General features: G+C 45.3%; 18 non-coding genes across 18 annotated transcripts; all 18 read right to left on the reverse strand.

Annotated features, from left to right (window-relative positions):
- Nucleotides 1–183: 183 nt before the first annotated feature.
- On the reverse strand, nucleotides 184–374 carry LOC141218541 (U2 spliceosomal RNA). Its single transcript, XR_012287237.1, has one exon. It is a non-coding gene; the product is annotated as a U2 spliceosomal RNA (small nuclear RNA).
- A 1,119-nt stretch (nucleotides 375–1,493) lies between these two features.
- Nucleotides 1,494–1,684, reverse strand: LOC141218542 (U2 spliceosomal RNA). Its single transcript, XR_012287238.1, has one exon. It is a non-coding gene; the product is annotated as a U2 spliceosomal RNA (small nuclear RNA).
- Nucleotides 1,685–2,803: 1,119 nt separating this feature from the next.
- LOC141218543 (U2 spliceosomal RNA) lies at nucleotides 2,804–2,994 on the reverse strand. The gene has a single exon (XR_012287239.1). It is a non-coding gene; the product is annotated as a U2 spliceosomal RNA (small nuclear RNA).
- Nucleotides 2,995–4,128: 1,134 nt separating this feature from the next.
- Nucleotides 4,129–4,319, reverse strand: LOC141218544 (U2 spliceosomal RNA). The gene has a single exon (XR_012287240.1). It is a non-coding gene; the product is annotated as a U2 spliceosomal RNA (small nuclear RNA).
- Nucleotides 4,320–5,438: 1,119 nt separating this feature from the next.
- On the reverse strand, nucleotides 5,439–5,629 carry LOC141218545 (U2 spliceosomal RNA). Its single transcript, XR_012287241.1, has one exon. It is a non-coding gene; the product is annotated as a U2 spliceosomal RNA (small nuclear RNA).
- A 1,118-nt stretch (nucleotides 5,630–6,747) lies between these two features.
- On the reverse strand, nucleotides 6,748–6,938 carry LOC141218547 (U2 spliceosomal RNA). Its single transcript, XR_012287243.1, has one exon. It is a non-coding gene; the product is annotated as a U2 spliceosomal RNA (small nuclear RNA).
- A 1,119-nt stretch (nucleotides 6,939–8,057) lies between these two features.
- On the reverse strand, nucleotides 8,058–8,248 carry LOC141218548 (U2 spliceosomal RNA). The gene has a single exon (XR_012287244.1). It is a non-coding gene; the product is annotated as a U2 spliceosomal RNA (small nuclear RNA).
- A 1,118-nt stretch (nucleotides 8,249–9,366) lies between these two features.
- Nucleotides 9,367–9,557, reverse strand: LOC141218112 (U2 spliceosomal RNA). The gene has a single exon (XR_012286874.1). It is a non-coding gene; the product is annotated as a U2 spliceosomal RNA (small nuclear RNA).
- A 1,119-nt stretch (nucleotides 9,558–10,676) lies between these two features.
- On the reverse strand, nucleotides 10,677–10,867 carry LOC141218549 (U2 spliceosomal RNA). Its single transcript, XR_012287245.1, has one exon. It is a non-coding gene; the product is annotated as a U2 spliceosomal RNA (small nuclear RNA).
- Nucleotides 10,868–11,989: 1,122 nt separating this feature from the next.
- Nucleotides 11,990–12,180, reverse strand: LOC141218106 (U2 spliceosomal RNA). Its single transcript, XR_012286868.1, has one exon. It is a non-coding gene; the product is annotated as a U2 spliceosomal RNA (small nuclear RNA).
- A 1,123-nt stretch (nucleotides 12,181–13,303) lies between these two features.
- On the reverse strand, nucleotides 13,304–13,494 carry LOC141218550 (U2 spliceosomal RNA). The gene has a single exon (XR_012287246.1). It is a non-coding gene; the product is annotated as a U2 spliceosomal RNA (small nuclear RNA).
- Nucleotides 13,495–14,617: 1,123 nt separating this feature from the next.
- LOC141218551 (U2 spliceosomal RNA) lies at nucleotides 14,618–14,808 on the reverse strand. The gene has a single exon (XR_012287247.1). It is a non-coding gene; the product is annotated as a U2 spliceosomal RNA (small nuclear RNA).
- A 1,123-nt stretch (nucleotides 14,809–15,931) lies between these two features.
- Nucleotides 15,932–16,122, reverse strand: LOC141218552 (U2 spliceosomal RNA). The gene has a single exon (XR_012287248.1). It is a non-coding gene; the product is annotated as a U2 spliceosomal RNA (small nuclear RNA).
- A 1,121-nt stretch (nucleotides 16,123–17,243) lies between these two features.
- Nucleotides 17,244–17,434, reverse strand: LOC141218066 (U2 spliceosomal RNA). Its single transcript, XR_012286830.1, has one exon. It is a non-coding gene; the product is annotated as a U2 spliceosomal RNA (small nuclear RNA).
- Nucleotides 17,435–18,556: 1,122 nt separating this feature from the next.
- LOC141218067 (U2 spliceosomal RNA) lies at nucleotides 18,557–18,747 on the reverse strand. Its single transcript, XR_012286831.1, has one exon. It is a non-coding gene; the product is annotated as a U2 spliceosomal RNA (small nuclear RNA).
- Nucleotides 18,748–19,869: 1,122 nt separating this feature from the next.
- On the reverse strand, nucleotides 19,870–20,060 carry LOC141218553 (U2 spliceosomal RNA). The gene has a single exon (XR_012287249.1). It is a non-coding gene; the product is annotated as a U2 spliceosomal RNA (small nuclear RNA).
- A 1,122-nt stretch (nucleotides 20,061–21,182) lies between these two features.
- On the reverse strand, nucleotides 21,183–21,373 carry LOC141218554 (U2 spliceosomal RNA). Its single transcript, XR_012287250.1, has one exon. It is a non-coding gene; the product is annotated as a U2 spliceosomal RNA (small nuclear RNA).
- Nucleotides 21,374–22,493: 1,120 nt separating this feature from the next.
- LOC141218381 (U2 spliceosomal RNA) lies at nucleotides 22,494–22,680 on the reverse strand. The gene has a single exon (XR_012287126.1). It is a non-coding gene; the product is annotated as a U2 spliceosomal RNA (small nuclear RNA).
- Nucleotides 22,681–23,236: the final 556 nt, after the last annotated feature.

Genomic DNA, 23,236 nt, shown 5'->3' on the forward strand with positions numbered 1-23,236 from the left:
GCACAGTTGCTGAAGTTGAACCAAAATGAGCTTGTCATCTGGCTTCTGCAACTTTTAACATGAAAAATCCAATGAGGAGAAGAAAAGCAAAGCCAAAGAGTCCATCCCAAAATCCGACAAACAAGCAAAATGAACAAAAAGCATTGAATTCAATTCTTTCTGATTTTAGAAACTGCATTAAAGAAGGGGTGCACCGGTCCTGGAGATACTGCAATACCAGGTCAATGCGTGGAGTGGACAGAGCAAGCTCTTTTTCCATCTCCCTGTTCTAAAAATCCATTTAATATATGGTCCCCAGATAGGGGACGTATCAGATATTAAACTGATAAGAACAGATACTACACTTGATCTTAGCCAAAAGGCCGAGAAGCGATAACCAGAATTGGTTTCCGACTACGGTGCCACCCAAGGATTCTGAAAAGTCCATTTGTGGAGATGGCCACCTGGACTCCCGTTAAGAAGACATGCTGTCAACCTCTAGATCCCTCACATGCCTGCACTTTTCGGCTTGCTGCTGCTGCAATCCACGCGTTTTAGATCTGCATAACTCCACCTCTTTTAGCACAGTACCCTCAACCCCCGGCTGTTCCCACCCGCCTCAACACCGTTGGAAGGGAGGAGAACCAATTAAGGCGGGGGGGGGTGGAACGAGCAGCTGTCTACCCTTAGCAGGAGGGTTGCTGATTAATTACCTCTCCTGCTGCTGCTGCTGCTGGCTGTCCAGCAGCAGACTGAAGGTGGCTGCTGCTGTGCGCAGGTATATAAAGGCTCAGAGCCTATTATGACACGCGCAGCCAGCGTTCCATTGCCACATTCCGTCTACTGCAGGCGGGATACCTGGATGGCTGAATGTCACTGAGAAGCTCACAGAGACCGCCATAAGCAACAGTTTAAAAGAATGCCACAGACTAATCAACCAAACTTTTTGGGTTGGTTTCTCTTTTATAGTCTGCAGGCATTAAATGAAAGAAGTCAGTGTTCCAGCAGAGGGAGACAACATTTCAGAAAAGGCATTGTAGCAAACCAAAAAAGAAATTTTAAGCGCAGCAGAGTAACCAGCTCACATACCTGTTAGCTCAGGTGAGTTTAAAAGGCTGCTGTTGATAACAAGGGCATTTGCTAAATAGATGGTGTGTGTGCAACAATATACTGAAAGGTCAATTATATTGTGCAGCTTATCTCACCACCTGTAGTTATTTAGGTGAAAGCTCCAAAATGCTTGCCTAATATGTCTGTTTATCCAAAAGGAAGTATAGAGGGAGAGCTAGATAGATAGCATTGCATTACATTACATTACATGGCAATGCAATGCACAGTTGCTGAAGTTGAACCAAAATGAGCTTGTCATCTGGCTTCTGCAACTTTTAACATGAAAAATCCAATGAGGAGAAGAAAAGCAAAGCCAAAGAGTCCATCCCAAAATCCGACAAACAAGCAAAATGAACAAAAAGCATTGAATTCAATTCTTTCTGATTTTAGAAACTGCATTAAAGAAGGGGTGCACCGGTCCTGGAGATACTGCAATACCAGGTCAATGCGTGGAGTGGACAGAGCAAGCTCTTTTTCCATCTCCCTGTTCTAAAAATCCATTTAATATATGGTCCCCAGATAGGGGACGTATCAGATATTAAACTGATAAGAACAGATACTACACTTGATCTTAGCCAAAAGGCCGAGAAGCGATAACCAGAATTGGTTTCCGACTACGGTGCCACCCAAGGATTCTGAAAAGTCCATTTGTGGAGATGGCCACCTGGACTCCCGTTAAGAAGACATGCTGTCAACCTCTAGATCCCTCACATGCCTGCACTTTTCGGCTTGCTGCTGCTGCAATCCACGCGTTTTAGATCTGCATAACTCCACCTCTTTTAGCACAGTACCCTCAACCCCCGGCTGTTCCCACTCGCCTCAACACCGTTGGAAGGGAGGAGAACCAATTAAGGCGGGGGGGGGTGGAACGAGCAGCTGTCTACCCTTAGCAGGAGGGTTGCTGATTAATTACCTCTCCTGCTGCTGCTGCTGCTGGCTGTCCAGCAGCAGACTGAAGGTGGCTGCTGCTGTGCGCAGGTATATAAAGGCTCAGAGCCTATTATGACACGCGCAGCCAGCGTTCCATTGCCACATTCCGTCTACTGCAGGCGGGATACCTGGATGGCTGAATGTCACTGAGAAGCTCACAGAGACCGCCATAAGCAACAGTTTAAAAGAATGCCACAGACTAATCAACCAAACTTTTTGGGTTGGTTTCTCTTTTATAGTCTGCAGGCATTAAATGAAAGAAGTCAGTGTTCCAGCAGAGGGAGACAACGTTTCAGAAAAGGCATTGTAGCAAACCAAAAAAGAAATTTTAAGCGCAGCAGAGTAACCAGCTCACATACCTGTTAGCTCAGGTGAGTTTAAAAGGCTGCTGTTGATAACAAGGGCATTTGCTAAATAGATGGTGTGTGTGCAACAATATACTGAAAGGTCAATTATATTGTGCAGCTTATCTCACCACCTGTAGTTATTTAGGTGAAAGCTCCAAAATGCTTGCCTAATATGTCTGTTTATCCAAAAGGAAGTATAGAGGGAGAGCTAGATAGATAGCATTGCATTACATTACATTACATGGCAATGCAATGCACAGTTGCTGAAGTTGAACCAAAATGAGCTTGTCATCTGGCTTCTGCAACTTTTAACATGAAAAATCCAATGAGGAGAAGAAAAGCAAAGCCAAAGAGTCCATCCCAAAATCCGACAAACAAGCAAAATGAACAAAAAGCATTGAATTCAATTCTTTCTGATTTTAGAAACTGCATTAAAGAAGGGGTGCACCGGTCCTGGAGATACTGCAATACCAGGTCAATGCGTGGAGTGGACAGAGCAAGCTCTTTTTCCATCTCCCTGTTCTAAAAATCCATTTAATATATGGTCCCCAGATAGGGGACGTATCAGATATTAAACTGATAAGAACAGATACTACACTTGATCTTAGCCAAAAGGCCGAGAAGCGATAACCAGAATTGGTTTCCGACTACGGTGCCACCCAAGGATTCTGAAAAGTCCATTTGTGGAGATGGCCACCTGGACTCCCGTTAAGAAGACATGCTGTCAACCTCTAGATCCCTCACATGCCTGCACTTTTCGGCTTGCTGCTGCTGCAATCCACGCGTTTTAGATCTGCATAACTCCACCTCTTTTAGCACAGTACCCTCAACCCCCGGCTGTTCCCACCCGACTCAACACCGTTGGAAGGGAGGAGAACCAATTAAGGCGGGGGGGGGGGGGGGGGTGGAACGAGCAGCTGTCTACCCTTAGCACCTTAGCAGGAGGGTTGCTGATTAATTACCTCTCCTGCTGCTGCTGCTGCTGGCTGTCCAGCAGCAGACTGAAGGTGGCTGCTGCTGTGCGCAGGTATATAAAGGCTCAGAGCCTATTATGACACGCGCAGCCAGCGTTCCATTGCCACATTCCGTCTACTGCAGGCGGGATACCTGGATGGCTGAATGTCACTGAGAAGCTCACAGAGACCGCCATAAGCAACAGTTTAAAAGAATGCCACAGACTAATCAACCAAACTTTTTGGGTTGGTTTCTCTTTTATAGTCTGCAGGTATTAAATGAAAGAAGTCAGTGTTCCAGCAGAGGGAGACAACGTTTCAGAAAAGGCATTGTAGCAAACCAAAAAAGAAATTTTAAGCGCAGCAGAGTAACCAGCTCACATACCTGTTAGCTCAGGTGAGTTTAAAAGGCTGCTGTTGATAACAAGGGCATTTGCTAAATAGATGGTGTGTGTGCAACAATATACTGAAAGGTCAATTATATTGTGCAGCTTATCTCACCACCTGTAGTTATTTAGGTGAAAGCTCCAAAATGCTTGCCTAATATGTCTGTTTATCCAAAAGGAAGTATAGAGGGAGAGCTAGATAGATAGCATTGCATTACATTACATTACATGGCAATGCAATGCACAGTTGCTGAAGTTGAACCAAAATGAGCTTGTCATCTGGCTTCTGCAACTTTTAACATGAAAATCCAATGAGGAGAAGAAAAGCAAAGCCAAAGAGTCCATCCCAAAATCCGACAAACAAGCAAAATGAACAAAAAGCATTGAATTCAATTCTTTCTGATTTTAGAAACTGCATTAAAGAAGGGGTGCACCGGTCCTGGAGATACTGCAATACCAGGTCAATGCGTGGAGTGGACAGAGCAAGCTCTTTTTCCATCTCCCTGTTCTAAAAATCCATTTAATATATGGTCCCCAGATAGGGGACGTATCAGATATTAAACTGATAAGAACAGATACTACACTTGATCTTAGCCAAAAGGCCGAGAAGCGATAACCAGAATTGTTTTCCGACTACGGTGCCACCCAAGGATTCTGAAAAGTCCATTTGTGGAGATGGCCACCTGGACTCCCGTTAAGAAGACATGCTGTCAACCTCTAGATCCCTCACATGCCTGCACTTTTCGGCTTGCTGCTGCTGCAATCCACGCGTTTTAGATCTGCATAACTCCACCTCTTTTAGCACAGTACCCTCAACCCCCGGCTGTTCCCACCCGCCTCAACACCGTTGGAAGGGAGGAGAACCAATTAAGGCGGGGGGGGGTGGAACGAGCAGCTGTCTACCCTTAGCAGGAGGGTTGCTGATTAATTACCTATCCTGCTGCTGCTGCTGCTGGCTGTCCAGCAGCAGACTGAAGGTGGCTGCTGCTGTGCGCAGGTATATAAAGGCTCAGAGCCTATTATGACAAGCGCAGCCAGCGTTCCATTGCCACATTCCGTCTACTGCAGGCGGGATACCTGGATGGCTGAATGTCACTGAGAAGCTCACAGAGACCGCCATAAGCAACAGTTTAAAAGAATGCCACAGACTAATCAACCAAACTTTTTGGGTTGGTTTCTCTTTTATAGTCTGCAGGCATTAAATGAAAGAAGTCAGTGTTCCAGCAGAGGGAGACAACGTTTCAGAAAAGGCATTGTAGCAAACCAAAAAAGAAATTTTAAGCGCAGCAGAGTAACCAGCTCACATACCTGTTAGCTCAGGTGAGTTTAAAAGGCTGCTGTTGATAACAAGGGCATTTGCTAAATAGATGGTGTGTGTGCAACAATATACTGAAAGGTCAATTATATTGTGCAGCTTATCTCACCACCTGTAGTTATTTAGGTGAAAGCTCCAAAATGCTTGCCTAATATGTCTGTTTATCCAAAAGGAAGTATAGAGGGAGAGCTAGATAGATAGCATTGCATTACATTACATTACATGGCAATGCAATGCACAGTTGCTGAAGTTGAACCAAAATGAGCTTGTCATCTGGCTTCTGCAACTTTTAACATGAAAAATCCAATGAGGAGAAGAAAAGCAAAGCCAAAGAGTCCATCCCAAAATCCGACAAACAAGCAAAATGAACAAAAAGCATTGAATTCAATTCTTTCTGATTTTAGAAACTGCATTAAAGAAGGGGTGCACCGGTCCTGGAGATACTGCAATACCAGGTCAATGCGTGGAGTGGACAGAGCAAGCTCTTTTTCCATCTCCCTGTTCTAAAAATCCATTTAATATATGGTCCCCAGATAGGGGACGTATCAGATATTAAACTGATAAGAACAGATACTACACTTGATCTTAGCCAAAAGGCCGAGAAGCGATAACCAGAATTGTTTTCCGACTACGGTGCCACCCAAGGATTCTGAAAAGTCCATTTGTGGAGATGGCCACCTGGACTCCCGTTAAGAAGACATGCTGTCAACCTCTAGATCCCTCACATGCCTGCACTTTTCGGCTTGCTGCTGCTGCAATCCACGCGTTTTAGATCTGCATAACTCCACCTCTTTTAGCACAGTACCCTCAACCCCCGGCTGTTCCCACCCGCCTCAACACCGTTGGAAGGGAGGAGAACCAATTAAGGCGGGGGGGGGTGGAACGAGCAGCTGTCTACCCTTAGCAGGAGGGTTGCTGATTAATTACCTCTCCTGCTGCTGCTGCTGCTGGCTGTCCAGCAGCAGACTGAAGGTGGCTGCTGCTGTGCGCAGGTATATAAAGGCTCAGAGCCTATTATGACACGCGCAGCCAGCGTTCCATTGCCACATTCCGTCTACTGCAGGCGGGATACCGGATGGCTGAATGTCACTGAGAAGCTCACAGAGACCGCCATAAGCAACAGTTTAAAAGAATGCCACAGACTAATCAACCAAACTTTTTGGGTTGGTTTCTCTTTTATAGTCTGCAGGCATTAAATGAAAGAAGTCAGTGTTCCAGCAGAGGGAGACAACGTTTCAGAAAAGGCATTGTAGCAAACCAAAAAAGAAATTTTAAGCGCAGCAGAGTAACCAGCTCACATACCTGTTAGCTCAGGTGAGTTTAAAAGGCTGCTGTTGATAACAAGGGCATTTGCTAAATAGATGGTGTGTGTGCAACAATATACTGAAAGGTCAATTATATTGTGCAGCTTATCTCACCACCTGTAGTTATTTAGGTGAAAGCTCCAAAATGCTTGCCTAATATGTCTGTTTATCCAAAAGGAAGTATAGAGGGAGAGCTAGATAGATAGCATTGCATTACATTACATTACATGGCAATGCAATGCACAGTTGCTGAAGTTGAACCAAAATGAGCTTGTCATCTGGCTTCTGCAACTTTTAACATGAAAAATCCAATGAGGAGAAGAAAAGCAAAGCCAAAGAGTCCATCCCAAAATCCGACAAACAAGCAAAATGAACAAAAAGCATTGAATTCAATTCTTTCTGATTTTAGAAACTGCATTAAAGAAGGGGTGCACCGGTCCTGGAGATACTGCAATACCAGGTCAATGCGTGGAGTGGACAGAGCAAGCTCTTTTTCCATCTCCCTGTTCTAAAAATCCATTTAATATATGGTCCCCAGATAGGGGACGTATCAGATATTAAACTGATAAGAACAGATACTACACTTGATCTTAGCCAAAAGGCCGAGAAGCGATAACCAGAATTGGTTTCCGACTACGGTGCCACCCAAGGATTCTGAAAAGTCCATTTGTGGAGATGGCCACCTGGACTCCCGTTAAGAAGACATGCTGTCAACCTCTAGATCCCTCACATGCCTGCACTTTTCGGCTTGCTGCTGCGGCAATCCACGCGTTTTAGATCTGCATAACTCCACCTCTTTTAGCACAGTACCCTCAACCCCCGGCTGTTCCCACCCGCCTCAACACCGTTAGAAGGGAGGAGAACCAATTAAGGCGGGGGGGGGTGGAACGAGCAGCTGTCTACCCTTAGCAGGAGGGTTGCTGATTAATTACCTCTCCTGCTGCTGCTGCTGCTGGCTGTCCAGCAGCAGACTGAAGGTGGCTGCTGCTGTGCGCAGGTATATAAAGGCTCAGAGCCTATTATGACACGCGCAGCCAGCGTTCCATTGCCACATTCCGTCTACTGCAGGCGGGATACCTGGATGGCTGAATGTCACTGAGAAGCTCACAGAGACCGCCATAAGCAGCAGTTTAAAAGAATGCCACAGACTAATCAACCAAACTTTTTGGGTTGGTTTCTCTTTTATAGTCTGCAGGCATTAAATGAAAGAAGTCAGTGTTCCAGCAGAGGGAGACAACGTTTCAGAAAAGGCATTGTAGCAAACCAAAAAAGAAATTTTAAGCGCAGCAGAGTAACCAGCTCACATACCTGTTAGCTCAGGTGAGTTTAAAAGGCTGCTGTTGATAACAAGGGCATTTGCTAAATAGATGGTGTGTGTGCAACAATATACTGAAAGGTCAATTATATTGTGCAGCTTATCTCACCACCTGTAGTTATTTAGGTGAAAGCTCCAAAATGCTTGCCTAATATGTCTGTTTATCCAAAAGGAAGTATAGAGGGAGAGCTAGATAGATAGCATTGCATTACATTACATTACATGGCAATGCAATGCACAGTTGCTGAAGTTGAACCAAAATGAGCTTGTCATCTGGCTTCTGCAACTTTTAACATGAAAAATCCAATGAGGAGAAGAAAAGCAAAGCCAAAGAGTCCATCCCAAAATCCGACAAACAAGCAAAATGAACAAAAAGCATTGAATTCAATTCTTTCTGATTTTAGAAACTGCATTAAAGAAGGGGTGCACCGGTCCTGGAGATACTGCAATACCAGGTCAATGCGTGGAGTGGACAGAGCAAGCTCTTTTTCCATCTCCCTGTTCTAAAAATCCATTTAATATATGGTCCCCAGATAGGGGACGTATCAGATATTAAACTGATAAGAACAGATACTACACTTGATCTTAGCCAAAAGGCCGAGAAGCGATAACCAGAATTGGTTTCCGACTACGGTGCCACCCAAGGATTCTGAAAAGTCCATTTGTGGAGATGGCCACCTGGACTCCCGTTAAGAAGACATGCTGTCAACCTCTAGATCCCTCACATGCCTGCACTTTTCGACTTGCTGCTGCGGCAATCCACGCGTTTTAGATCTGCATAACTCCACCTCTTTTAGCACAGTACCCTCAACCCCCGGCTGTTCCCACCCGCCTCAACACCGTTGGAAGGGAGGAGAACCAATTAAGGCGGGGGGGGTGGAACGAGCAGCTGTCTACCCTTAGCAGGAGGGTTGCTGATTAATTACCTCTCCTGCTGCTGCTGCTGCTGGCTGTCCAGCAGCAGACTGAAGGTGGTTGCTGCTTTGCGCAGGTATATAAAGGCTCAGAGCCTATTATGACACGCGCAGCCAGCGTTCCATTGCCACTTTCCGTCTACTGCAGGCGGGATACCTGGATGGCTGAATGTCACTGAGAAGCTCACAGAGACCGCCATAAGCAACAGTTTAAAAGAATGCCACAGACTAATCAACCAAACTTTTTGGGTTGGTTTCTCTTTTATAGTCTGCAGGCATTAAATGAAAGAAGTCAGTGTTCCAGCAGAGGGAGACAACGTTTCAGAAAAGGCATTGTAGCAAACCAAAAAAGAAATTTTAAGCGCAGCAGAGTAACCAGCGCACATACCTGTTAGCTCAGGTGAGTTTAAAAGGCTGCTGTTGATAACAAGGGCATTTGCTAAATAGATGGTGTGTGTGCAACAATATACTGAAAGGTCAATTATATTGTGCAGCTTATCTCACCACCTGTAGTTATTTAGGTGAAAGCTCCAAAATGCTTGCCTAATATGTCTGTTTATCCAAAAGGAAGTATAGAGGGAGAGCTAGATAGATAGCATTGCATTACATTACATTACATGGCAATGCAATGCACAGTTGCTGAAGTTGAACCAAAATGAGCTTGTCATCTGGCTTCTGCAACTTTTAACATGAAAAATCCAATGAGGAGAAGAAAAGCAAAGCCAAAGAGTCCATCCCAAAATCCGACAAACAAGCAAAATGAACAAAAAGCATTGAATTCAATTCTTTCTGATTTTAGAAACTGCATTAAAGAAGGGGTGCACCGGTCCTGGAGATACTGCAATACCAGGTCAATGCGTGGAGTGGACAGAGCAAGCTCTTTTTCCATCTCCCTGTTCTAAAAATCCATTTAATATATGGTCCCCAGATAGGGGACGTATCAGATATTAAACTGATAAGAACAGATACTACACTTGATCTTAGCCAAAAGGCTGAGAAGCGATAACCAGAATTGGTTTCCGACTACGGTGCCACCCAAGGATTCTGAAAAGTCCATTTGTGGAGATGGCCACCTGGACTCCCGTTAAGAAGACATGCTGTCAACCTCTAGATCCCTCACATGCCTGCACTTTTCGGCTTGCTGCTGCTGCAATCCACGCGTTTTAGATCTGCATAACTCCACCTCTTTTAGCACAGTACCCTCAACCCCCGGCTGTTCCCACCCGCCTCAACACCATTGGAAGGGAGGAGAACCAATTAAGGCGGGGGGGGGTGGAACGAGCAGCTGTCTACCCTTAGCAGGAGGGTTGCTGATTAATTACCTCTCCTGCTGCTGCTGCTGCTGGCTGTCCAGCAGCAGACTGAAGGTGGCTGCTGCTGTGCGCAGGTATATAAAGGCTCAGAGCCTATTATGACACGCGCAGCCAGCGTTCCATTGCCACATTCCGTCTACTGCAGGCGGGATACCTGGATGGCTGAATGTCACTGAGAAGCTCACAGAGACCGCCATAAGCAACAGTTTAAAAGAATGCCACAGACTAATCAACCAAACTTTTTGGGTTGGTTTCTCTTTTATAGTCTGCAGGCATTAAATGAAAGAAGTCAGTGTTCCAGCAGAGGGAGACAACGTTTCAGAAAAGGCATTGTAGCAAACCAAAAAAGAAATTTTAAGCGCAGCAGAGTAACCAGCTCACATACCTGTTAGCTCAGGTGAGTTTAAAAGGCTGCTGTTGATAACAAGGGCATTTGCTAAATAGATGGTGTGTGTGCAACAATATACTGAAAGGTCAATTATATTGTGCAGCTTATCTCACCACCTGTAGTTATTTAGGTGAAAGCTCCAAAATGCTTGCCTAATATGTCTGTTTATCCAAAAGGAAGTATAGAGGGAGAGCTAGATAGATAGCATTGCATTACATTACATTACATGGCAATGCAATGCACAGTTGCTGAAGTTGAACCAAAATGAGCTTGTCATCTGGCTTCTGCAACTTTTAACATGAAAAATCCAATGAGGAGAAGAAAAACAAAGCCAAAGAGTCCATCCCAAAATCCGACAAACAAGCAAAATGAACAAAAAGCATTGAATTCAATTCTTTCTGATTTTAGAAACTGCATTAAAGAAGGGGTGCACCGGTCCTGGAGATACTGCAATACCAGGTCAATGCGTGGAGTGGACAGAGCAAGCTCTTTTTCCATCTCCCTGTTCTAAAAATCCATTTAATATATGGTCCCCAGATAGGGGACGTATCAGATATTAAACTGATAAGAACAGATACTACACTTGATCTTAGCCAAAAGGCCGAGAAGCGATAACCAGAATTGGTTTCCGACTACGGTGCCACCCAAGGATTCTGAAAAGTCCATTTGTGGAGATGGCCACCTGGACTCCCGTTAAGAAGACATGCTGTCAACCTCTAGATCCCTCACATGCCTGCACTTTTCGGCTTGCTGCTGCTGCAATCCACGCGTTTTAGATCTGCATAACTCCACCTCTTTTAGCACAGTACCCTCAACCCCCGGCTGTTCCCACCCGCCTCAACACCGTTGGAAGGGAGGAGAACCAATTAAGGCGGGGGGGGGGGGTGGAACGAGCAGCTGTCTACCCTTAGCAGGAGGGTTGCTGATTAATTACCTCTCCTGCTGCTGCTGCTGCTGGCTGTCCAGCAGCAGACTGAAGGTGGCTGCTGCTGTGCGCAGGTATATAAAGGCTCAGAGCCTATTATGACACGCGCAGCCAGCGTTCCATTGCCACATTCCGTCTACTGCAGGCGGGATACCTGGATGGCTGAATGTCACTGAGAAGCTCACAGAGACCGCCATAAGCAATAGTTTAAAAGAATGCCACAGACTAATCAACCAAACTTTTTGGGTTGGTTTCTCTTTTATAGTCTGCAGGCATTAAATGAAAGAAGTCAGTGTTCCAGCAGAGGGAGACAACGTTTCAGAAAAGGCATTGTAGCAAACCAAAAAAGAAATTTTAAGCGCAGCAGAGTAACCAGCTCACATACCTGTTAGCTCAGGTGAGTTTAAAAGGCTGCTGTTGATAACAAGGGCATTTGCTAAATAGATGGTGTGTGTGCAACAATATACTGAAAGGTCAATTATATTGTGCAGCTTATCTCACCACCTGTAGTTATTTAGGTGAAAGCTCCAAAATGCTTGCCTAATATGTCTGTTTATCCAAAAGGAAGTATAGAGGGAGAGCTAGATAGATAGCATTGCATTACATTACATTACATGGCAATGCAATGCACAGTTGCTGAAGTTGAACCAAAATGAGCTTGTCATCTGGCTTCTGCAACTTTTAACATGAAAAATCCAATGAGGAGAAGAAAAGCAAAGCCAAAGAGTCCATCCCAAAATCCGACAAACAAGCAAAATGAACAAAAAGCATTGAATTCAATTCTTTCTGATTTTAGAAACTGCATTAAAGAAGGGGTGCACCGGTCCTGGAAATACTGCAATACCAGGTCAATGCGTGGAGTGGACAGAGCAAGCTCTTTTTCCATCTCCCTGTTCTAAAAATCCATTTAATATATGGTCCCCAGATAGGGGACGTATCAGATATTAAACTGATAAGAACAGATACTACACTTGATCTTAGCCAAAAGGCAGAGAAGCGATAACCAGAATTGGTTTCCGACTACGGTGCCACCCAAGGATTCTGAAAAGTCCATTTGTGGAGATGGCCACCTGGACTCCCGTTAAGAAGACATGCTGTCAACCTCTAGATCCCTCACATGCCTGCACTTTTCGGCTTGCTGCTGCTGCAATCCACGCGTTTTAGATCTGCATAACTCCACCTCTTTTAGCACAGTACCCTCAACCCCCGGCTGTTCCCACCCACCTCAACACCGTTGGAAGGGAGGAGAACCAATTAAGGCGGGGGGGGGGGGTGGAACGAGCAGCTGTCTACCCTTAGCAGGAGGGTTGCTGATTAATTAACTCTCCTGCTGCTGCTGCTGCTGGCTGTCCAGCAGCAGACTGAAGGTGGCTGCTGCTGTGCGCAGGTATATAAAGGCTCAGAGCCTATTATGACACGCGCAGCCAGCGTTCCATTGCCACATTCCGTCTACTGCAGGCGGGATACCTGGATGGCTGAATGTCACTGAGAAGCTCACAGAGACCGCCATAAGCAACAGTTTAAAAGAATGCCACAGACTAATCAACCAAACTTTTTGGGTTGGTTTCTCTTTTATAGTCTGCAGGCATTAAATGAAAGAAGTCAGTGTTCCAGCAGAGGGAGACAACGTTTCAGAAAAGGCATTGTAGCAAACCAAAAAAGAAATTTTAAGCGCAGCAGAGTAACCAGCTCACATACCTGTTAGCTCAGGTGAGTTTAAAAGGCTGCTGTTGATAACAAGGGCATTTGCTAAATAGATGGTGTGTGTGCAACAATATACTGAAAGGTCAATTATATTGTGCAGCTTATCTCACCACCTGTAGTTATTTAGGTGAAAGCTCCAAAATGCTTGCCTAATATGTCTGTTTATCCAAAAGGAAGTATAGAGGGAGAGCTAGATAGATAGCATTGCATTACATTACATTACATGGCAATGCAATGCACAGTTGCTGAAGTTGAACCAAAATGAGCTTGTCATCTGGCTTCTGCAACTTTTAACATGAAAAATCCAATGAGGAGAAGAAAAGCAAAGCCAAAGAGTCCATCCCAAAATCCGACAAACAAGCAAAATGACCAAAAAAGCATTGAATTCAATTCTTTCTGATTTTAGAAACTGCATTAAAGAAGGGGTGCACCGGTCCTGGAGATACTGCAATACCAGGTCAATGCGTGGAGTGGACAGAGCAAGCTCTTTTTCCATCTCCCTGTTCTAAAAATCCATTTAATATATGGTCCCCAGATAGGGGACGTATCAGATATTAAACTGATAAGAACAGATACTACACTTGATCTTAGCCAAAAGGCCGAGAAGCGATAACCAGAATTGGTTTCCGACTACGGTGCCACCCAAGGATTCTGAAAAGTCCATTTGTGGAGATGGCCACCTGGACTCCCGTTAAGAAGACATGCTGTCAACCTCTAGATCCCTCACATGCCTGCACTTTTCGGCTTGCTGCTGCTGCAATCCACGCGTTTTAGATCTGCATAACTCCACCTCTTTTAGCACAGTACCCTCAACCCCCGGCTGTTCCCACCCGCCTCAACACCGTTGGAAGGGAGGAGAACCAATTAAGGCGGGGGGGGGGGGGTGGAACGAGCAGCTGTCTACCCTTAGCAGGAGGGTTGCTGATTAATTACCTCTCCTGCTGCTGCTGCTGCTGGCTGTCCAGCAGCAGACTGAAGGTGGCTGCTGCTGTGCGCAGGTATATAAAGGCTCAGAGCCTATTATGACACGTGCAGCCAGCGTTCCATTGCCACATTCCGTCTACTGCAGGCGGGATACCTGGATGGCTGAATGTCACTGAGAAGCTCACAGAGACCGCCATAAGCAACAGTTTAAAAGAATGCCACAGACTAATCAACCAAACTTTTTGGGTTGGTTTCTCTTTTATAGTCTGCAGGCATTAAATGAAAGAAGTCAGTGTTCCAGCAGAGGGAGACAACGTTTCAGAAAAGGCATTGTAGCAAACCAAAAAAGAAATTTTAAGCGCAGCAGAGTAACCAGCTCACATACCTGTTAGCTCAGGTGAGTTTAAAAGGCTGCTGTTGATAACAAGGGCATTTGCTAAATAGATGGTGTGTGTGCAACAATATACTGAAAGGTCAATTATATTGTGCAGCTTATCTCACCACCTGTAGTTATTTAGGTGAAAGCTCCAAAATGCTTGCCTAATATGTCTGTTTATCCAAAAGGAAGTATAGAGGGAGAGCTAGATAGATAGCATTGCATTACATTACATTACATGGCAATGCAATGCACAGTTGCTGAAGTTGAACCAAAATGAGCTTGTCATCTGGCTTCTGCAACTTTTAACATGAAAAATCCAATGAGGAGAAGAAAAGCAAAGCCAAAGAGTCCATCCCAAAATCCGACAAACAAGCAAAATGAACAAAAAGCATTGAATTCAATTCTTTCTGATTTTAGAAACTGCATTAAAGAAGGGGTGCACCGGTCCTGGAGATACTGCAATACCAGGTCAATGCGTGGAGTGGACAGAGCAAGCTCTTTTTCCATCTCCCTGTTCTAAAAATCCATTTAATATATGGTCCCCAGATAGGGGACGTATCAGATATTAAACTGATAAGAACAGATACTACACTTGATCTTAGCCAAAAGGCCGAGAAGCGATAACCAGAATTGGTTTCCGACTACGGTGCCACCCAAGGATTCTGAAAAGTCCATTTGTGGAGATGGCCACCTGGACTCCCGTTAAGAAGACATGCTGTCAACCTCTAGATCCCTCACATGCCTGCACTTTTCGGCTTGCTGCTGCTGCAATCCACGCGTTTTAGATCTGCATAACTCCACCTCTTTTAGCACAGTACCCTCAACCCCCGGCTGTTCCCACCCGCCTCAACACCGTTGGAAGGGAGGAGAACCAATTAAGGCGGGGGGGGGGGGGTGGAACGAGCAGCTGTCTACCCTTAGCAGGAGGGTTGCTGATTAATTACCTCTCCTGCTGCTGCTGCTGCTGGCTGTCCAGCAGCAGACTGAAGGTGGCTGCTGCTGTGCGCAGGTATATAAAGGCTCAGAGCCTATTATGACACGCGCAGCCAGCGTTCCATTGCCACATTCCGTCTACTGCAGGCGGGATACCTGGATGGCTGAATGTCACTGAGAAGCTCACAGAGACCGCCATAAGCAACAGTTTAAAAGAATGCCACAGACTAATCAACCAAACTTTTTGGGTTGGTTTCTCTTTTATAGTCTGCAGGCATTAAATGAAAGAAGTCAGTGTTCCAGCAGAGGGAGACAACGTTTCAGAAAAGGCATTGTAGCAAACCAAAAAAGAAATTTTAAGCGCAGCAGAGTAACCAGCTCACATACCTGTTAGCTCAGGTGAGTTTAAAAGGCTGCTGTTGATAACAAGGGCATTTGCTAAATAGATGGTGTGTGTGCAACAATATCCTGAAAGGTCAATTATATTGTGCAGCTTATCTCACCACCTGTAGTTATTTAGGTGAAAGCTCCAAAATGCTTGCCTAATATGTCTGTTTATCCAAAAGGAAGTATAGAGGGAGAGCTAGATAGATAGCATTGCATTACATTACATTACATGGCAATGCAATGCACAGTTGCTGAAGTTGAACCAAAATGAGCTTGTCATCTGGCTTCTGCAACTTTTAACATGAAAAATCCAATGAGGAGAAGAAAAGCAAAGCCAAAGAGTCCATCCCAAAATCCGACAAACAAGCAAAATGAACAAAAAGCATTGAATTCAATTCTTTCTGATTTTAGAAACCGCATTAAAGAAGGGGTGCACCGGTCCTGGAGATACTGCAATACCAGGTCAATGCGTGGAGTGGACAGAGCAAGCTCTTTTTCCATCTCCCTGTTCTAAAAATCCATTTAATATATGGTCCCCAGATAGGGGACGTATCAGATATTAAACTGATAAGAACAGATACTACACTTGATCTTAGCCAAAAGGCCGAGAAGCGATAACCAGAATTGGTTTCCGACTACGGTGCCACCCAAGGATTCTGAAAAGTCCATTTGTGGAGATGGCCACCTGGACTCCCGTTAAGAAGACATGCTGTCAACCTCTAGATCCCTCACATGCCTGCACTTTTCGGCTTGCTGCTGCTGCAATCCACGCGTTTTAGATCTGCATAACTCCACCTCTTTTAGCACAGTACCCTCAACCCCCGGCTGTTCCCACCCGCCTCAACACCGTTGGAAGGGAGGAGAACCAATTAAGGCGGGGGGGGGGGGGGTGGAACGAGCAGCTGTCTACCCTTAGCAGGAGGGTTGCTGATTAATTACCTCTCCTGCTGCTGCTGCTGGCTGTCCAGCAGCAGACTGAAGGTGGCTGCTGCTGTGCGCAGGTATATAAAGGCTCAGAGCCTATTATGACACGCGCAGCCAGCGTTCCATTGCCACATTCCGTCTACTGCAGGCGGGATACCTGGATGGCTGAATGTCACTGAGAAGCTCACAGAGACCGCCATAAGCAACAGTTTAAAAGAATGCCACAGACTAATCAACCAAACTTTTTGGGTTGGTTTCTCTTTTATAGTCTGCAGGCATTAAATGAAAGAAGTCAGTGTTCCAGCAGAGGGAGACAAGGTTTCAGAAAAGGCATTGTAGCAAACCAAAAAAGAAATTTTAAGCGCAGCAGAGTAACCAGCTCACATACCTGTTAGCTCAGGTGAGTTTAAAAGGCTGCTGTTGATAACAAGGGCATTTGCTAAATAGATGGTGTGTGTGCAACAATATACTGAAAGGTCAATTATATTGTGCAGCTTATCTCACCACCTGTAGTTATTTAGGTGAAAGCTCCAAAATGCTTGCCTAATATGTCTGTTTATCCAAAAGGAAGTATAGAGGGAGAGCTAGATAGATAGCATTGCATTACATTACATTACATGGCAATGCAATGCACAGTTGCTGAAGTTGAACCAAAATGAGCTTGTCATCTGGCTTCTGCAACTTTTAACATGAAAAATCCAATGAGGAGAAGAAAAGCAAAGCCAAAGAGTCCATCCCAAAATCCGACAAACAAGCAAAATGAACAAAAAGCATTGAATTCAATTCTTTCTGATTTTAGAAACTGCATTAAAGAAGGGGTGCACCGGTCCTGGAGATACTGCAATACCAGGTCAATGCGTGGAGTGGACAGAGCAAGCTCTTTTTCCATCTCCCTATTCTAAAAATCCATTTAATATATGGTCCCCAGATAGGGGACGTATCAGATATTAAACTGATAAGAACAGATACTACACTTGATCTTAGCCAAAAGGCCGAGAAGCGATAACCAGAATTGGTTTCCGACTACGGTGCCACCCAAGGATTCTGAAAAGTCCATTTGTGGAGATGGCCACCTGGACTCCCGTTAAGAAGACATGCTGTCAACCTCTAGATCCCTCACATGCCTGCACTTTTCGGCTTGCTGCTGCTGCAATCCACGCGTTTTAGATCTGCATAACTCCACCTCTTTTAGCACAGTACCCTCAACCCCCGGCTGTTCCCACCCGCCTCAGCACCGTTGGAAGGGAGGAGAACCAATTAAGGCGGGGGGGGGGGGTGGAACGAGCAGCTGTCTACCCTCAGCAGGAGGGTTGCTGATTAATTACCTCTCCTGCTGCTGCTGCTGCTGGCTGTCCAGCAGCAGACTGAAGGTGGCTGCTGCTGTGCGCAGGTATATAAAGGCTCAGAGCCTATTATGACACGCGCAGCCAGCGTTCCATTGCCACATTCCGTCTACTGCAGGCGGGATACCTGGATGGCTGAATGTCACTGAGAAGCTCACAGAGACCGCCATAAGCAACAGTTTAAAAGAATGCCACAGACTAATCAACCAAACTTTTTGGGTTGGTTTCTCTTTTATAGTCTGCAGGCATTAAATGAAAGAAGTCAGTGTTCCAGCAGAGGGAGACAAGGTTTCAGAAAAGGCATTGTAGCAAACCAAAAAAGAAATTTTAAGCGCAGCAGAGTAACCAGCTCACATACCTGTTAGCTCAGGTGAGTTTAAAAGGCTGCTGTTGATAACAAGGGCATTTGCTAAATAGATGGTGTGTGTGCAACAATATACTGAAAGGTCAATTATATTGTGCAGCTTATCTCACCACCTGTAGTTATTTAGGTGAAAGCTCCAAAATGCTTGCCTAATATGTCTGTTTATCCAAAAGGAAGTATAGAGGGAGAGCTAGATAGATAGCATTGCATTACATTACATTACATGGCAATGCAATGCACAGTTGCTGAAGTTGAACCAAAATGAGCTTGTCATCTGGCTTCTGCAACTTTTAACATGAAAAATCCAATGAGGAGAAGAAAAGCAAAGCCAAAGAGTCCATCCCAAAATCCGACAAACAAGCAAAATGAACAAAAAGCATTGAATTCAATTCTTTCTGATTTTAGAAACTGCATTAAAGAAGGGGTGCACCGGTCCTGGAGATACTGCAATACCAGGTCAATGCGTGGAGTGGACAGAGCAAGCTCTTTTTCCATCTCCCTATTCTAAAAATCCATTTAATATATGGTCCCCAGATAGGGGACGTATCAGATATTAAACTGATAAGAACAGATACTACACTTGATCTTAGCCAAAAGGCCGAGAAGCGATAACCAGAATTGGTTTCCGACTACGGTGCCACCCAAGGATTCTGAAAAGTCCATTTGTGGAGATGGCCACCTGGACTCCCGTTAAGAAGACATGCTGTCAACCTCTAGATCCCTCACATGCCTGCACTTTTCGGCTTGCTGCTGCTGCAATCCACGCGTTTTAGATCTGCATAACTCCACCTCTTTTAGCACAGTACCCTCAACCCCCGGCTGTTCCCACCCGCCTCAGCACCGTTGGAAGGGAGGAGAACCAATTAAGGCGGGGGGGGGGGGTGGAACGAGCAGCTGTCTACCCTTAGCAGGAGGGTTGCTGATTAATTACCTCTCCTGCTGCTGCTGCTGCTGGCTGTCCAGCAGCAGACTGAAGGTGGCTGCTGCTGTGCGCAGGTATATAAAGGCTCAGAGCCTATTATGACACGCGCAGCCAGCGTTCCATTGCCACATTCCGTCTACTGCAGGCGGGATACCTGGATGGCTGAATGTCACTGAGAAGCTCACAGAGACCGCCATAAGCAACAGTTTAAAAGAATGCCACAGACTAATCAACCAAACTTTTTGGGTTGGTTTCTCTTTTATAGTCTGCAGGCATTAAATGAAAGAAGTCAGTGTTCCAGCAGAGGGAGACAACGTTTCAGAAAAGGCATTGTAGCAAACCAAAAAAGAAATTTTAAGCGCAGCAGAGTAACCAGCTCACATACCTGTTAGCTCAGGTGAGTTTAAAAGGCTGCTGTTGATAACAAGGGCATTTGCTAAATAGATGGTGTGTGTGCAACAATATACTGAAAGGTCAATTATATTGTGCAGCTTATCTCACCACCTGTAGTTATTTAGGTGAAAGCTCCAAAATGCTTGCCTAATATGTCTGTTTATCCAAAAGGAAGTATAGAGGGAGAGCTAGATAGATAGCATTGCATTACATTACATTACATGGCAATGCAATGCACAGTTGCTGAAGTTGAACCAAAATGAGCTTGTCATCTGGCTTCTGCAACTTTTAACATGAAAAATCCAATGAGGAGAAGAAAAGCAAAGCCAAAGAGTCCATCCCAAAATCCGACAAACAAGCAAAATGAACAAAAAGCATTGAATTCAATTCTTTCTGATTTTAGAAACCGCATTAAAGAAGGGGTGCACCGGTCCTGGAGATACTGCAATACCAGGTCAATGCGTGGAGTGGACAGAGCAAGCTCTTTTTCCATCTCCCTGTTCTAAAAATCCATTTAATATATGGTCCCCAGATAGGGGACGTATCAGATATTAAACTGATAAGAACAGATACTACACTTGATCTTAGCCAAAAGGCCGAGAAGCGATAACCAGAATTGGTTTCCGACTACGGTGCCACCCAAGGATTCTGAAAAGTCCATTTGTGGAGATGGCCACCTGGACTCCCGTTAAGAAGACATGCTGTCAACCTCTAGATCCCTCACATGCCTGCACTTTTCGGCTTGCTGCTGCTGCAATCCACGCGTTTTAGATCTGCATAACTCCACCTCTTTTAGCACAGTACCCTCAACCCCCGGCTGTTCCCACCCGCCTCAACACCGTTGGAAGGGAGGAGAACCAATTAAGGCGGGGGGGGGGGGGGGTGGAACGAGCAGCTGTCTACCCTTAGCAGGAGGGTTGCTGATTAATTACCTCTCCTGCTGCTGCTGCTGGCTGTCCAGCAGCAGACTGAAGGTGGCTGCTGCTGTGCGCAGGTATATAAAGGCTCAGAGCCTATTATGACACGCGCAGCCAGCGTTCCATTGCCACATTCCGTCTACTGCAGGCGGGATACCTGGATGGCTGAATGTCACTGAGAAGCTCACAGAGACCGCCATAAGCAACAGTTTAAAAGAATGCCACAGACTAATCAACCAAACTTTTTGGGTTGGTTTCTCTTTTATAGTCTGCAGGCATTAAATGAAAGAAGTCAGTGTTCCAGCAGAGGGAGACAACGTTTCAGAAAAGGCATTGTAGCAAACCAAAAAAGAAATTTTAAGCGCAGCAGAGTAACCAGCTCACATACCTGTTAGCTCAGGTGAGTTTAAAAGGCTGCTGTTGATAACAAGGGCATTTGCTAAATAGATGGTGTGTGTGCAACAATATACTGAAAGGTCAATTATATTGTGCAGCTTATCTCACCACCTGTAGTTATTTAGGTGAAAGCTCCAAAATGCTTGCCTAATATGTCTGTTTATCCAAAAGGAAGTATAGAGGGAGAGCTAGATAGATAGCATTGCATTACATTACATTACATGGCAATGCAATGCACAGTTGCTGAAGTTGAACCAAAATGAGCTTGTCATCTGGCTTCTGCAACTTTTAACATGAAAAATCCAATGAGGAGAAGAAAAGCAAAGCCAAAGAGTCCATCCCAAAATCCGACAAACAAGCAAAATGAACAAAAAGCATTGAATTCAATTCTTTCTGATTTTAGAAACCGCATTAAAGAAGGGGTGCACCGGTCCTGGAGATACTGCAATACCAGGTCAATGCGTGGAGTGGACAGAGCAAGCTCTTTTTCCATCTCCCTGTTCTAAAAATCCATTTAATATATGGTCCCCAGATAGGGGACGTATCAGATATTAAACTGATAAGAACAGATACTACACTTGATCTTAGCCAAAAGGCCGAGAAGCGATAACCAGAATTGGTTTCCGACTACGGTGCCACCCAAGGATTCTGAAAAGTCCATTTGTGGAGATGGCCACCTGGACTCCCGTTAAGAAGACATGCTGTCAACCTCTAGATCCCTCACATGCCTGCACTTTTCGGCTTGCTGCTGCTGCAATCCACGCGTTTTAGATCTGCATAACTCCACCTCTTTTAGCACAGTACCCTCAACCCCCGGCTGTTCCCACCCGCCTCAACACCGTTGGAAGGGAGGAGAACCAATTAAGGCGGGGGGGGGGGGGTGGAACGAGCAGCTGTCTACCCTTAGCAGGAGGGTTGCTGATTAATTACCTCTCCTGCTGCTGCTGCTGGCTGTCCAGCAGCAGACTGAAGGTGGCTGCTGCTGTGCGCAGGTATATAAAGGCTCAGAGCCTATTATGACACGCGCAGCCAGCGTTCCATTGCCACATTCCGTCTACTGCAGGCGGGATACCTGGATGGCTGAATGTCACTGAGAAGCTCACAGAGACCGCCATAAGCAACAGTTTAAAAGAATGCCACAGACTAATCAACCAAACTTTTTGGGTTGGTTTCTCTTTTATAGTCTGCAGGCATTAAATGAAAGAAGTCAGTGTTCCAGCAGAGGGAGACAACGTTTCAGAAAAGGCATTGTAGCAAACCAAAAAAGAAATTTTAAGCGCAGCAGAGTAACCAGCTCACATACCTGTTAGCTCAGGTGAGTTTAAAAGGCTGCTGTTGATAACAAGGGCATTTGCTAAATAGATGGTGTGTGTGCAACAATATACTGAAAGGTCAATTATATTGTGCAGCTTATCTCACCACCTGTAGTTATTTAGGTGAAAGCTCCAAAATGCTTGCCTAATATGTCTGTTTATCCAAAAGGAAGTATAGAGGGAGAGCTAGATAGATAGCATTGCATTACATTACATTACATGGCAATGCAATGCACAGTTGCTGAAGTTGAACCAAAATGAGCTTGTCATCTGGCTTCTGCAACTTTTAACATGAAAAATCCAATGAGGAGAAGAAAAGCAAAGCCAAAGAGTCCATCCCAAAATCCGACAAACAAGCAAAATGAACAAAAAGCATTGAATTCAATTCTTTCTGATTTTAGAAACTGCATTAAAGAAGGGGTGCATCGGTCCTGGAGATACTGCAATACCAGGTCAATGCGTGGAGTGGACAGAGCAAGCTCTTTTTCCATCTCCCTGTTCTAAAAATCCATTTAATATATGGTCCCCAGATAGGGGACGTATCAGATATTAAACTGATAAGAACAGATTTTTTTTTTTTTTTATCGAAAGCCCGAATTCGTGTACAAAACCCGAGTGCGCTTAAAAAAGTGACAAGTGCCACAAAAAAAAGTGCACTAGGATGCTGGTCTTCTTGAAACCCTCTCCAAAAGGAGAAGGGTCCCCCAAACCATTCCCCGTCCCTCCGAGCCAGAAGGCCACAGCGAGGAACAGGGACAAATAGCCACCTCCAGCCGGAGCCAGAGGCGACCCAATCTTACCCCCAATACCTGCCCGAGTTCTCACCCGAGCAAGGCACTGGGAGCCAAAGACTGTGCTCCCCTCCCGGAAGAGGGGAGCCAACAACGCTCTCCTCCCGAAAGAGGAGAGCCAGTGGGGTTCAGGGGAGAGCGGAACCTGATGGCCACACACTCCCCCCCTAGACCTGCCAAGAGAGGAACCCGTAAGGGAACCGCATCCCGACAAAATCCTAGTAAGGACGTGGACACACGTGAAAAAGTGGACACACAGTGACAAAAAAAAATTAAATAAATAGTGAAGGTTTCACAGTATAATACTGCCCGGACCTTCGACCGGGAATTGAAAAATTCCCCATCCTAAGGCCAGAAGGCCCGGAAT

Source organism: Phyllobates terribilis, unplaced genomic scaffold (assembly GCF_046119375.1).
Source record: "Phyllobates terribilis strain yellow unplaced genomic scaffold, ASM4611937v1 Scaffold_249__1_contigs__length_2872098, whole genome shotgun sequence".
NCBI classification, from domain to species: domain Eukaryota; kingdom Metazoa; phylum Chordata; class Amphibia; order Anura; family Dendrobatidae; genus Phyllobates; species Phyllobates terribilis.